Genomic DNA, 13171 nt, shown 5'->3' on the forward strand with positions numbered 1-13171 from the left:
ACTGACTTTGCTGAAGTTGGGTGTCTGATGTCACAGCTAGGCACTCAATGGGTGATTATGGAAATCATCATTAGGTTCCTGAATACATAGGTAGGTGTCAAATTTAGCACCTCATTCTGACATTTTGGCCCTTGGCAATTAAATGGCTTAGTTTAACCTGAAGAGGGGATATTAAAGATAGTATCAATGCAACTCTTTAAGATATTTCTAAAGCATTTTGTCCTGTAATTCATATGGATTATGTAGGATAAATAATGGTGTTGTGATTTTTGCCTTTTGGGAACAATGTGATCTTCCCAAATTCAGGCCAATAAGATACTTATACCACACTAAAATAAATAATATCAGAAGCTGACATCTGAGACATAGTCAGTACTGTTTTCTTTCACATACAAATAATGAAGTCTGTGTATATACATATTTTTAGAGAATGTTCTGTGTTGTTTACTATTTTTATACCAGTCTATTGAAATGCACGTAGAGGCTACTGAATATATGAAATAATTATCATAATGATTATATATGGGTTTTGTTGCTATTTTGATGCCTTTGCCTTAACTATGTAGCTCAATTATATCTGAGATAATAGGTCAAACACTTCTTCCACATAAACGTTGTTGTTTCAGGCTGCCTTACTCCAAGTATACAGTCACCACACCTTAGAGAGGAGATTAAATAAACCCATCAGATAACACAGCTGCTATATATATTTTTGATCAAGCTGTGTTACCACTGCTGGTGGGAAGGAAATGTGTGAAGGAAGGACAGAGGCAAAAACCCTCCCTAGTGTTGGAATCAATATTTTAAAGGATAGCCGTTGAGCCACATTTCCCCCTTCATCCAAATTGTACTATGGGTCTGGCTGTGGTGCATGGCTGGCATGGGGTACTAATGGATACATAGATCCTATGCACGCAGTGACGAGGGATCCATAGGAAACCCTTGCTCCAACATTGACTGTCACTGATCAAAAACACTTGGTGTCAAATCTGCCCTCTAGTTGGTCAGTGTGGAGCATGAATTAAAACTGTATCCTAGCTATTCATATTGAGAAAGGGCCAGTGGCAGCTTTGATGGGGGTGTGTGTGTGTACAACACAGGGGCCTGATGAGTGAAGATCTATGAGAGTAATCTTGCAAACCATTGCTCATCTGCTTAGTCCTCCTTCATATGAAGTCAAGGTCTGTTCAGTAAGGATTTTTCATGTGAATAAGGTCTTGCAGGACCTGGTTCCTGTCTATTCTCATATATTTGTAAAACAAAAAAGTGTTGATTAAAATGATGAAACAATAGACCCAGTTTGTGTGCAGTCCCAATTCTTAGAACATCACTTTTCAGAAACCCAAGTTTATGGTTACACCACAGTGGCATGTTTCACTTCACACCACAAAGAAACGTTTCACCAGCTCTAACCAGGTCCATTAGGATAGAACTGTAATATGGGTTTGCATTATGTAGGTAGTGTAGTTGGGGGATTGGAAAAAAAGTAAAAAGGAATCAGTTTTCTTATGTGGATAGTGTGTACTACTAAAGATATTACTTAATCAGAAGACCTCTTTTATAAATGAGCTACCAGTATAAAGAAACTTCAGTCAAATAAGGAAAGGAAAGTCTAAAGTTATATTGCAAATTAATGTAGATGTTGCCAGTTCTTGTGATTTTTATCATGGATCTCATGATATTTGATGTTTTACTTCAAGCCCCAGATCATGGAGTTATGTGATTGGGTGAGAATCTCAGCTTTTCATTTTGTTTTTAAAGTAAGTTCCTAGCACTCATGGTTGCAGAGAAAAGATTGAAAATGAGAACTTCTAAAGCAGGGATGTCAAACTCGCTGAAATCTCTTTAAGTGCCAATGCATTGCCGGTTGAAGAGTCTTAAAGCGTCGATGCCAGACGCAGAGAAATCCCTTAAAGTGGCAATGAACTCACTTTGGGTGGCAGCACATCTCAAAAAAACTGGCCGGACACGGGCTGGATCAAAAAGGTTCGTGGACCGTATGTTTGACACCCCTGTTCTAAAGGGTCAAGAACTAGAAGGCAAATGAAAAGAACTCTCTCACTCACATTTTAAAATCTCATGATTTTTTAGCAATCTCATGCTTTTCTGGGAACTGACTCATGGCAACTCAGTGCAGGGGGCTGGACTTAATAACTTCTCAAGGTCCTTTCCAGCATTACATTTCTATGATTCCATGACTTCTGAATGCTTGAGGTGGGCAAGACTGAGTATATTTTAAAACAAAATTGCTGAACAACAGTGTTTTTATGGACATACCAGCTCCTAGCTTTTCTCTGCAACTGTTGCTAACATCCAAACACCTAAAGCAGAACTGTTCTTTCACTCCCTGTGCTATTAGTTAAGTTAGGGTGACCCCCTTTTCAAAAGGCAAAAGCGGGACACACGCAGGAGCCCCGCCTCCTTCCAAGGCCTCACCCCCTGCTCCTCTTCTTCCCCTGAGGCCCTGCCCCATGGCCAGACTAGAAGCTGGAGCCAAGCCATGGTAAGAGCCACCCAGGGAGCCCAGGCTGCTGTGAGGAGTCCCAGACCCTCCATCTGCCCTAGGCAGGGGGCCGGAGGGCCCAAGATCATCCCCTGACCCGTGTCCCTACCCCCTGAGGCATGCCGCCCAGGGCAGGTGGAGGATCCAGGGCTCCCCACAGTGGCCTGGGCTCCCTGAGCAGCTCTTACTACTTCCCAGCTCCGGCTTCTGGTCTGACTGTGGGGGGAGTGGTAGGGGCAGGGCCTTGTGGCAAAAGGGGACTAAGGTCTACCTCAGCCTCCTTTCCTCTCCCCCCACCCAATGGGAAGAGGCTGATGTTGCCCCTGAGCCTTGGGCAGGTGCATAGCAGCACCACAGGGAATCCAGGAGAAATGCTGTCCCGGAGTCATTCAGCCCAGGACCTGGACTTGAACTCTCCATTTTGGGACTGTCCTGCCCACTTTGGAATGGGTGGTCACGCTAGTTTAAGTGCTTATTTAACAAAGGAGTCAGAATTCTGAACTCAGAATTGGCAAGATGAGTGGACAAGGAATGGATTTTTCTAGTTGTATTTACAATGCATTTGAGTCAAATTCTTCTCCACTTACACACACACACAGACAGAAATTTGATTTGAGTCAGGGGAGACCCAGGCCTGAAGAAGCAGCAGATGTTAGGGTCATGTGAATTCTTACTTGCCTAAAAAAATCAGCTTAGTAAAAATGAAATATTTTGCAGATTCACCATAAAATTTCGACTCTCTGGACAAAATGAAAGGCGATTTTTCACACAGACAACCTACTATATTGCAAGAGGCAGGGGGAGCGGAGAATCCAAGTCTTATAAAAATAGCAAAATTTTACCTGAGAAAAAACTGACAATTCTATTCTTTGCTAAATTGTACCCAGTCCATAGTGGGAACCCATTATTGCTGACAGAAATGGGAATATTTTGCCCTTAATTGAATGGCAAGGTCTTGTGAAATTTTAAATTTATATAAAAATGCAGTGCATACTTGCAGAGCTCTGACAGCAGGCCAGGATTAAAATACATTCGGGCCTGGTCTACATTGGCTGTGGATTTCGGTGGCAGTCGACAGGAGATATGCAAGCTATGTACAGTAACTTAAGTATTTCCCATCGACTTCCTAACGTCTACTTACTGCGGCGCCTCCACTGTGCTGCACCAACAGGAAATGGCCTTCCGTCGACACACGCGTCTTGCCAGGGTGGATTTGCAGAGTTGACTTCTGGGTTTGACTGAGCGAGTCTTCACTGCTGCTCAATTGAACCTGCAAAATCGATCCTGCACTGTATATCAATTTTGTAGACATATGTGTAGACATAGCCTTAAAAGTAGTACAAGGAGCCTACCATCAATCAAACGTTATCCCGGCCCACCTGTTACAGGAAGTCCTGCCCCATCCACCCCCCTCTCACTGGAAGTCCCATCACATATGGTCACCAGACTTCCGGCCCCCCGCAGGAGGCTCTGCCCCCTTGACCCTTATGCCCTGCCCTTGTAACTGGAAGTCCCACCCAGTCGGTCACCTGATATCCGGTCCGCCCCGGGTTATGACTTCTGGGTCAAGATGGGCACCTGACCAGAAGCGGGTGGTGCGACCCCTCCGAGAATGCCTCCCGCCTGCTCTCCACCAATGGGAGAGGGTTTCGCCCCACACGACTGCCCCGGGAGTGGCATTGGACCCCAGATGGCCACCTCCACCAATCGGTGTGCATTTCACGCCGAGAGTGGGATTGGCCTGGAAAAGTCATGGGAAGGAGCGGGGCGCCCCCTCCGCCAATCGGAGCGGGCTTAGACCATCCCAGAAGGGACAGGTCACCAATCGAGGATGGGGCTCAACGGTTCGTCGGGTGGCAGCGCCGCACCCGGAATTCTCGGGGCCTTTAAAGTGTCTCATTTTCAAGACCATGTGGTTCACAGCTCATGGAAAAACGCCGAGAGGAGAACATGGACACCTTCACCATTCCCGTGAGGCCTTCGGAATTTGTTTTGGCTCCTAAGGTCTCGGCCTCCCAGCGTAGAATGCGATACATCAGTGACAGTTCTGAGGACAATCCTTTGGCTCAGCCTTTGTTTGACATGCCGGAACCCAAAACCCGAGTGACTGTGAGCCAGCCCGATGAGCCTGACGGCCTCATGTTGTCCATCCCCACGGAGTCGCCGACGGGGCAGACCGAAGGAAAAGATGAGACTCAGGTTAAAGGAACGAGCATGGTTGGGGAGCATGGATGGGGTTAGTAACCGATCCGGGTCATGTAGATCTAAAAACAAAAACAAAAACCAAGCAATAGAGACTTACAGCTATTTCTTTTCGGAAAATTTCTCGGCAGGTGACCCAAACAATGTTGCATCAGACAGCGTAGATGAATCGGGCCCGTCTTGTTTCTGCTCAACACCGATACAAATCGATGAAGAGGATGACCCCGAGGATGACGCCTATATGGAGTTTAAGAGGAGTCTTGGCATGGAACGAACTGAGCTGGTGCCATGTTGTGAGCGTAAAAATGTCATGCAGGCTATTGTACATGTTGCTGTTTATGCTACCCTTGAACACTGTCTTAGGGAAAAGCTTTTAGAAGATTGTGAGGGTTATGTCATAGACGCTCCAGTCCAAGGGGCCATGGCTGCGTGACTTAGACTTCAGAGGATATAAACTGCAAGCTTCAGGACCTGTGTGCTGAACTATGTTTTGAAAGTCTGTTGAACTCTGTTATTGCCATAAGTTATGTTATGCAATGTCTCTGCTTAACTCAAGAACATTTAGCACAAGGGGTGACCTTGGTAAAGGCTGTGCAATTCGGCAGTGTTTTAAAGAAAATGAACAAACCGGAGGATGCCTGTTTAGAGCGTTATATGGACTGTCTGATCCGCACAAAAAGTTACAAATCCAAAAGGATTAAGTTAGAGAATGTTGAGGGGTCCTACACGCGATATCAGGCTTGTTAGTTGTAAATAAAAGTTAGTTGAAAAGGGGCTTTGTGACTATCTGTGTTTCTGTAAGATGGTCTGTGTGGGACTTACATATATATATATATATATGATAAATGTTTCAAGGTGGCTGCATGTCTTTTAAATAAAAAAAACCCAAAACATTTTTGTGAGAACCCAGCTTTTGTGTATTTACAGCAAAAAGCTGAAAAGTGTGTAGTAGAAACCTGGTGGTGGAGGGGGGAGGGGGTTGGGAGGGGCACCAAAAAAAAAGTGTTTAAAAAAAAAAGGGAAACAAAATCTGTAAAAAACCAGAAATGTTTGAGACCTGTGTCTGAGCACAACGGCTCTGACTCACCAACCCCACCCCACTGAATTCCAAGGAGCCAACCTTTGTTTCCACCAGGGGCTAGAGTTATCAGGTAATTAGGTCTGTTGGGCTCACTTACAGTAAGGGAGGTGACTGAATGCTATTGGATAGTTTAAATATTACCTGGGGAGTTTGTAGAACGCGATTGGACAGTTTAAAAATAAAGCCTCAGGAATGGGTGGGTCATTTGTTCTCCTAGCAACTCAAAGTCATGACAGGTTTAAAATACTATATTAACAAAAACCAAAATAAAAAATCAAAGCCTCCACCATACCTTTCATATTTTTAAAAAGCATTTGTTGTAATAACAATCAATGTTATTTGTAGAATAGTTGTGGTACATCCATTTTATTTTTAAAATGTTTTAAGGTTTTAGCATATTTTTTTATTTAAAATTTTTTTTTTGTAAGAACAACCAAACATTTAAAAGCTATGGGTGTTTACTATGGCTGTGGTACACCTGTTTTTATTTCAAAACTTTTAAGCATAAAAAAAAAACAAAAAAACCCCAAGCCATTCATTGATATCTGCAAGGTGCTGCAGTCAGAGAGGGGGTTACAAAGTAACATTAAGGACTGTTATGTATGGTGATTACTGTTTAATACTATAAGAAGGCCCTGCAGTTTCAGTCAAACAGGAAAATGTTTTTTAAAAATTTAAAAAAAAAAAAAAAAAGTACCCCAGTTGTACAGATCTAAAAAAACCCAACCCCAGTTGTGCATGTTACAAAAGGGAACATTTGGGTGGGGTATCCATTAATTAAGAGGTGTAGTGATCAAAGCAACTTGCTAACTGGCTTTGAAAAGACTCAGAATGGTATAAAAAGCTCAGCCTTTTTGGAGACTGTCCTTTCTCCTAACAGACACTATTTGAACTGCTGCTGCTGGACTAGGTATGTTGCTTATTCTTAACTCTGAAAAATGGATATTTTTTGTTCATGCTATTCTTACTAAGGATGATATGTGTCTTTATTGCAGTGTGATCTATTGATCTATTGAAACAGCACCTTCAAGCAGCCTTTCACCAGGGCAAGGTAAACCCCCCTATTTTTAACTATATAGTTGGGGTTTAATAGGTTGCAGGGTGAAGGGTTTGATGCATTTCTGGTATCATACTAACTCAAATTATGCTTGTTCTTTCATTCAAAAGGTGCAGCTACACATGTGCCAGTTTGTCTTTACCCTGTGGTGGAAGGTAAATATTTGCAATTGGTTTTTGAATTTGTGTTTTAAAATGGTTTTTTTAAACGTTGATGAGGCCAGGGTTTATTTTATGTGTTTAAATTGGCTGTGGGGATTTTTTTTTTCATTCTGTGCAAAAGTTGGTGTGTTTTTAATGCTTGAATTGTTGTTTGGGAGCCAGGCCTTGAGCTAAGTTAAGAAGGGCATTTCTTGAAAAGTATTTTGATGGTGTGTTTATATATAAAGTGTGAACTGCTGTTGGGGCTAGAGATAAGGATGTTTTAAATGACTGTGTTTTTAAATTCTGTGCAAAAGGTGGTGTTAAGCAGTGGGTTTCCTGAAAAGTATTTTGGGGCTGTTTAAAATTGCCTGGAGGGTTTTAGTCTGAGCACATGGTGGGGCTAGAGATAAGTGTGGAGGTTTTTTGATGGCCTGTTTTTAATTTTTTTTTTTTTTTTTTTTTTTTAAGTCTGAGCACATGGTGATATGTTTTAATTATTGGTGAGGCCAGGGTTTATTTTTTGAAAAAGTATTTTGTGTGTTTAAAGCCTGACTCTGGGTATTTTTTTCATTTTGTGCAAAAGGTGGTGTGTTTTTTAATGCTTGAATTGTTGTTTGTGAGGCAGGTCTTGAGCTAAGTTAAGCGGGGTGTTGCTTGAAAGGTATTTTGATGGTGTGTTTTAAATTTTATTTATTTAATTTTTTTAGTTTGAGCCCAGGGTGGGGCTAAAGATAGTTATGTTTGGGGGATTTTTAAAATATTTTTTTGCACATTTTGGTTTTGGGGCTTAGTGGCAAACTAGGTTACATTAGAGGTAGAAATCCATGTTTGTTGTACAGCCTGAAATAGATATTTTTAAAATAGTATGGAAAGATTAAACCCAATGAGTATTTTATTTTAAAAGTTGATAAAACCATTTTATAATAATGTTGGGCTTTTTTGCTTTACAGTACGGTCAAAACATGAAAGATCTCTAAACCTGGGGGTAAACAAGCTCAAAAGAAAAAGGAAAGAGGAAAATTCACCACTGTCAGCGCCTGACAGAGAGATGAAATCCAGTAAATATATTTGTTTATGCGCTTTTTATTTTAAACAAATTTGTAGCTGGTGTGGTAAAGTTACATTTTCTAAAAATGTTATATTTGATGCTAAATTGGAACATCTGTTTTCCTAATCAGGCATGGCCTGCTTTCCTGACGCTGTTGTAGTTGGAGTTCCAAGGACACCTCCAAAGAATCAGAAATTCTTCGCCAAGACTGTTAACGACAATGCCAGCCAAAACAGCAGAGGAGCCCAGATGAAGGAAAGGCCAGAGTTCAGATATGTCAAGCCCAAGGACTCTGGTAAAAAGCACCAACACACCTCCAGTTCCTCAGTGGTCGACACCACACCAAGCCCTGAGATAACTGAGAGTGAAAACACACGCATTCACAAACCCAGAGCATGCACTCTAGGGGTTGTGAATCAAAAACCAAGGACTGAAAGCTCCCACGATGCTGGGGTATCTGAGAATTATTACAAACCAGGTCCCCGCCTCAATACATCTGATGCAGCTCTTCGTTATGCTAAAAAAATGTGGGACAAATATGACACTTCATTCAGAGCGCAAATGGGCGAATATCACACTTTGTTCAGAGAGCTGATGGGTGCGGTATTCTCCAGGGTTCCGGAAGAAAGAATAACCAGAAACCATGTAAAAAATGCAAAAACTCTTGATAAATATTTCAGTTTTCCAGAGGGTGGCTCTGAAGCTGCACAGCTAGTCACGAAAAGGGGCACCCGACCGTTAAAGTGTAATCAAAAAGGGGGACGTCATTTGAGGGATAGACGGCCGGCTGCCAAAAAGTTATGGGCCAGGGTCATGGTAAAAATTTTAAAAAAGGCTAAAGAGATGATGAGGAGAAAAAAACAAAAAGAGATGCCCCCTAGTGGAGATTCTCAAACTGGCACGTATGAGAATGGGGAGGTGGAAACCAACTTGCGGGGTGGGGTGGTGGTGACTGATCAGAAAGCTCTCTAGGCGAGTCCCCATCTGCTCCCGATGACCCCTTGGAGTCTGACATAGAAGACGGTCCTGTAGAGGAAAAACAATAGATCACACTGCACTAAAGACAGGTATCATCCTTAGTAAGGATAGCATGAACAAAAGAGTAACATTATATAATATATCCATTTTTCAGAGTTAAGAATAAGCAACATACCTAGTCCAGCAGCAGCAGTTCAAACAGTGTCTGTTAGGAGAAAGGACAGTCTCCAAAAAGGCTGAGCTTTTTATACCATTCTGAGTCTTTTCAAAGCCAGTTAGCAAGTTGCTTTGATCACTACACCTCTTAATTAATGGATACCCCACCCAAACGTTCCCTTTTGTAATATGCACAACTGGGTTTTTTTTTTTTTTGATCTGTACAACTGGGGTACTTTTTTTTTTTTTTAAATTTTTAAATTAAAAAAACATTTTCCTGTTTGACTGAAACTGCAGGGCCTTCTTATAGTATTAAACAGTAATCGCCATACATAACAGTCCTTAATGTTACTTTGTAACCCCCTCTCTGACTGCAGGACCTTGCAGATATCAATGAAGGCTTTGGGTTTTTTTTTTTTTTTTTTTATGCTTAAAAGTTTTGAAATAAAAACAGGTGTACCACAGCCATGGTAAACACCCATAGCTTTGAGAGATAAATAGAAAATGATGTCTAAACATATTCATATATATAGGTGTGAGCTAGCTGTCTGCACAGATTCCTGATGGTCAAGATTGCCTGTCTTTAGTATCCCAAGATTTTCAAAAGTGACTGGTAAATTCACTGTTTGGGTTTCCAACTTGAAACACTTCAGAAACTCCTGAATTTCATAAAGTGCTAAGCATCTACTCTCTGAAAAAGAAGCTTTCTGTGGAGGAGTGCTTGAACAATTTTTATAGTGGACATGCTCAGAGCCATTGAACCAAACACACTGTGTATCCTGTGTAAGTGAAACTGCTTCAAGCCCGGGGGTGTGTTTGCGTCCCCTGCACCCTTAGTTCCAGCACCTATGCCTCTTCGGTGTCTCAAGCTGGGCATCCAAAATTTGAGGCAATTAAGATCACTAGTGACTTTTGAAAATCTTGGCCTAGACTAGAGCAATATGCCTTTACTTTCTCCAAATAGGAAATACAGGGCAAAAGTAGGATGTTTGACCTGAAACCAGGTGCAGAGCAGATAAGCTCATTGAAAAATAGGACAATGATCGGCCGTAGGGGTATTCAGGACCTCTGTGGGGAAACAGTGCACAACGCTAGTTCACATTACACCTGCCTTAATCCTCTGCTATTAGGGCCTCACTCTCATGAGCATTAAAATCTAGATAAACATTTTAGCTGAAAATAGCAATACATAATATATGTTACATAGATTAGCTTTTGAACATTTTCTTCAAATGGCTTTCATCTGGCTAACTTCTCCTGTCAGTCTACAACTTTAATAATCCATGAATGATGTGTCCAACAAAATGATGGATGGTGTATTTTGATAACCAGACGACAAAGTCAGAGGCATTCAGGTTGTAGATTAATTCACTTTGACTTCTGCAGCCTTCATAACTTCTAATCATTAAATGAGGACTACAGCATCTCACTGAATGACACTTGAACTATATTTATCTTGTGGTTATGTATGCATTGCTGTGTTTGTGAACAGATTGTCAGTTTTGTATCCTGAGTTGTGCCAAACACAATAACTGTAACAAATACAAAGACGTATGCTTGCATCTGCTGCTCTGCAGTCAGTGACCGTAATACATTTTGTTTATGTTCTTTAGGTTGTATTTCCTCCTGTTTTTTTTCTCCTTCTTGTCTATTGCTTTATGAAGGCAATATTAGAATATAGGTGCTATTTTTTAAAAAAAGAAGCAACAAAACATTCACATCATTTTTCTAGGGTTCTTTTTTTTTATCCTAAGTGTTACTATTGTGAAAATGAGAGTTTACAGAACCTTGCATGTCCTTGAAAATGGTTGATACTATGCAGACTGCTAGCAAAATTCTGCTCAAATGCATTCAGAACCTGCAGGAAAAAAAGGGACTGGAAAAGAGACTTTCCTGGAAGAGGAAAGTAGACACCAGAAATACATTTAGAAATTACAGTTATTAGAATACAAATGGATACAGCCTTGCTTTCTTCTGCAGTGATGTTATTTCCTCTAGTTTTGATCTAGTAAACCAATGCTAGCACCAAAGAGTTATTTAGAACAATCTGACTTTACATTACATTAACCTTTTGGAGACCAAGACATGCAGTGTGCTTCAGTGTTCAAATAATGCATTGTCGTATGGCTCTGTTAAAACTAAGCCAACTCTAAACTGTGTAGCTGCATAATGCTATTTCACAGGTTAAAATAAGTACAAATATCACATCTTTATGTTAAGCTATATGGCTGAGTCATTTCAGCTCTGACCCTTGGGAATTTCAAGACCGCTTTTGATCCCTTTTGACAGTGTTGTGAAAGCAGATACACAGTACAGCCAACTAAAGCACCAATCCTATAAATTCTTGCTACCAAATATGGCCCAGATTTTCCAAAGTGCCTTGCGATTTGGAGTGCCTCAATGCCCAACCTGAGACGCTTCAGAGAGGATGGATTTTCAGACGGGCTGATTTCAGACATGCTCCTTTAAGGAGTCTCAAGAAAAGCACTTGAGAACTGAGAAACTCAGGACCACTCATCACTTTGAAAAATCTACGCCATAGTGAACACTACTGTGAGTAGTCCCATTGACTTTAATTAACACTAGAGTCTCTGATAGTGTTTGCAGGACCAGCCTCTACGATTGCTTTATATCTCACTGTAAATGCTGGTCCAGTGGCCAAGGTGCTAGCCTGGGAAACCTGCACACAATTCCTACTCTCCCACAGACTTCCTTTATGAACCTGTGTGAGTCACCTAGTCTCTCTCTGTATCTTAGATCTCCTCTGTAAAATGGGGATAACAGCACTTCACCTCACACAGGGGGGTGTAGTGAGGATAAATACAGTAATGAGTGTGAGGTGCTCAGATACTATAGTAATGGGGGTGGAGGGGAAGATTATCTAGTACCAAGGCAGATAGGGCCCTTTACAGAGAGATAATAAGCACTATCAAAAAATACTAAACACACATTTCCTATAATGTGTGTATGCATTATCTTGCTCTCTGCATCACTTATCAGGGAAATACTGTCAAATATTTTAGAACCAAAAGATAGGGATTTTTTTTCCCTTTACAAAGCCTAATTAAAAATAGGAAAACTTTTATTAAATGAAAATAATTTTCAATTTGGATAACTCAGTCCCTCCCCTCCACGGGGCCAGTAACAGTGCTGTGCTGGTACACTGAGATACAGAAAGGAAAACTGACTAAACAGACCCATCTGCTTTCACTGCCCCAGTCAAGAAATACAAAAAACAAACACCAGAAGTGGAGAAAAATAAATTAGATTTTAAAAGTGCATCCATTTTAAAATCCAGGTTGTATTAATAACAAAGGCAAGGACTGTTTTTTAAAGGGTTATTGTCATATGAAAAATCATCTTTCCAGCTGAAATGTTTTTACTTATTATTATTACACCTAAAATAACTTGTGATTGAAAATGATTAGAGGGGGGAACTGGGTTTTTTTTCTGTTTATTTTGTATAGTCCCTTTCACTGTTCTCCTGAATAGCCAATCAGTTTCCCCTGTTGTGTTTATGGGGTTCCCCCCCAACTTTCCCAGCAATAGAAGGGAGCAAAACACCTTAGAAAACTAGAAAATGTGATTGTAAAACCACAATAACCAGCAGGGTGACATAGCAGCAGATGTTGTACGCATAGCTACAAGTTAATAACTCTTCTCTTGGTTTTTATTTTAATAATAGACTAGATTTCAAGTTGACAGTTTCTCTTTAATTATGATTTGTTGCAGTACACACAGGAACTTAATTCCACCACTTTCTCTATCCAGAAAAGGGTACTGTTCAGACATATGATAATGGTATAAAGAGGCAATAAGCAGAAAGAAAATGAACTACAAAGCAAAGACAGGTAATTGGGATTGTTGAAATGATCATTCCTCCAGTGAATGTGGAAGGAAAACTTATTTCTTCAGTATCTTGGGCCTCTTTGGACAAAGTGATCAGGGATCAATGCCACCGTCTTGCTGTTATCCCTTTAACAAACTACAAGTGATTCCCCAA

This window comes from Emydura macquarii, unplaced genomic scaffold (genome assembly GCF_026122565.2).
Source record: "Emydura macquarii macquarii isolate MOO-44397 ecotype Brisbane River unplaced genomic scaffold, CSIRO-AGI_Emac_v2 contig_1043, whole genome shotgun sequence".
Taxonomy (NCBI): Eukaryota; Metazoa; Chordata; order Testudines; family Chelidae; genus Emydura; species Emydura macquarii.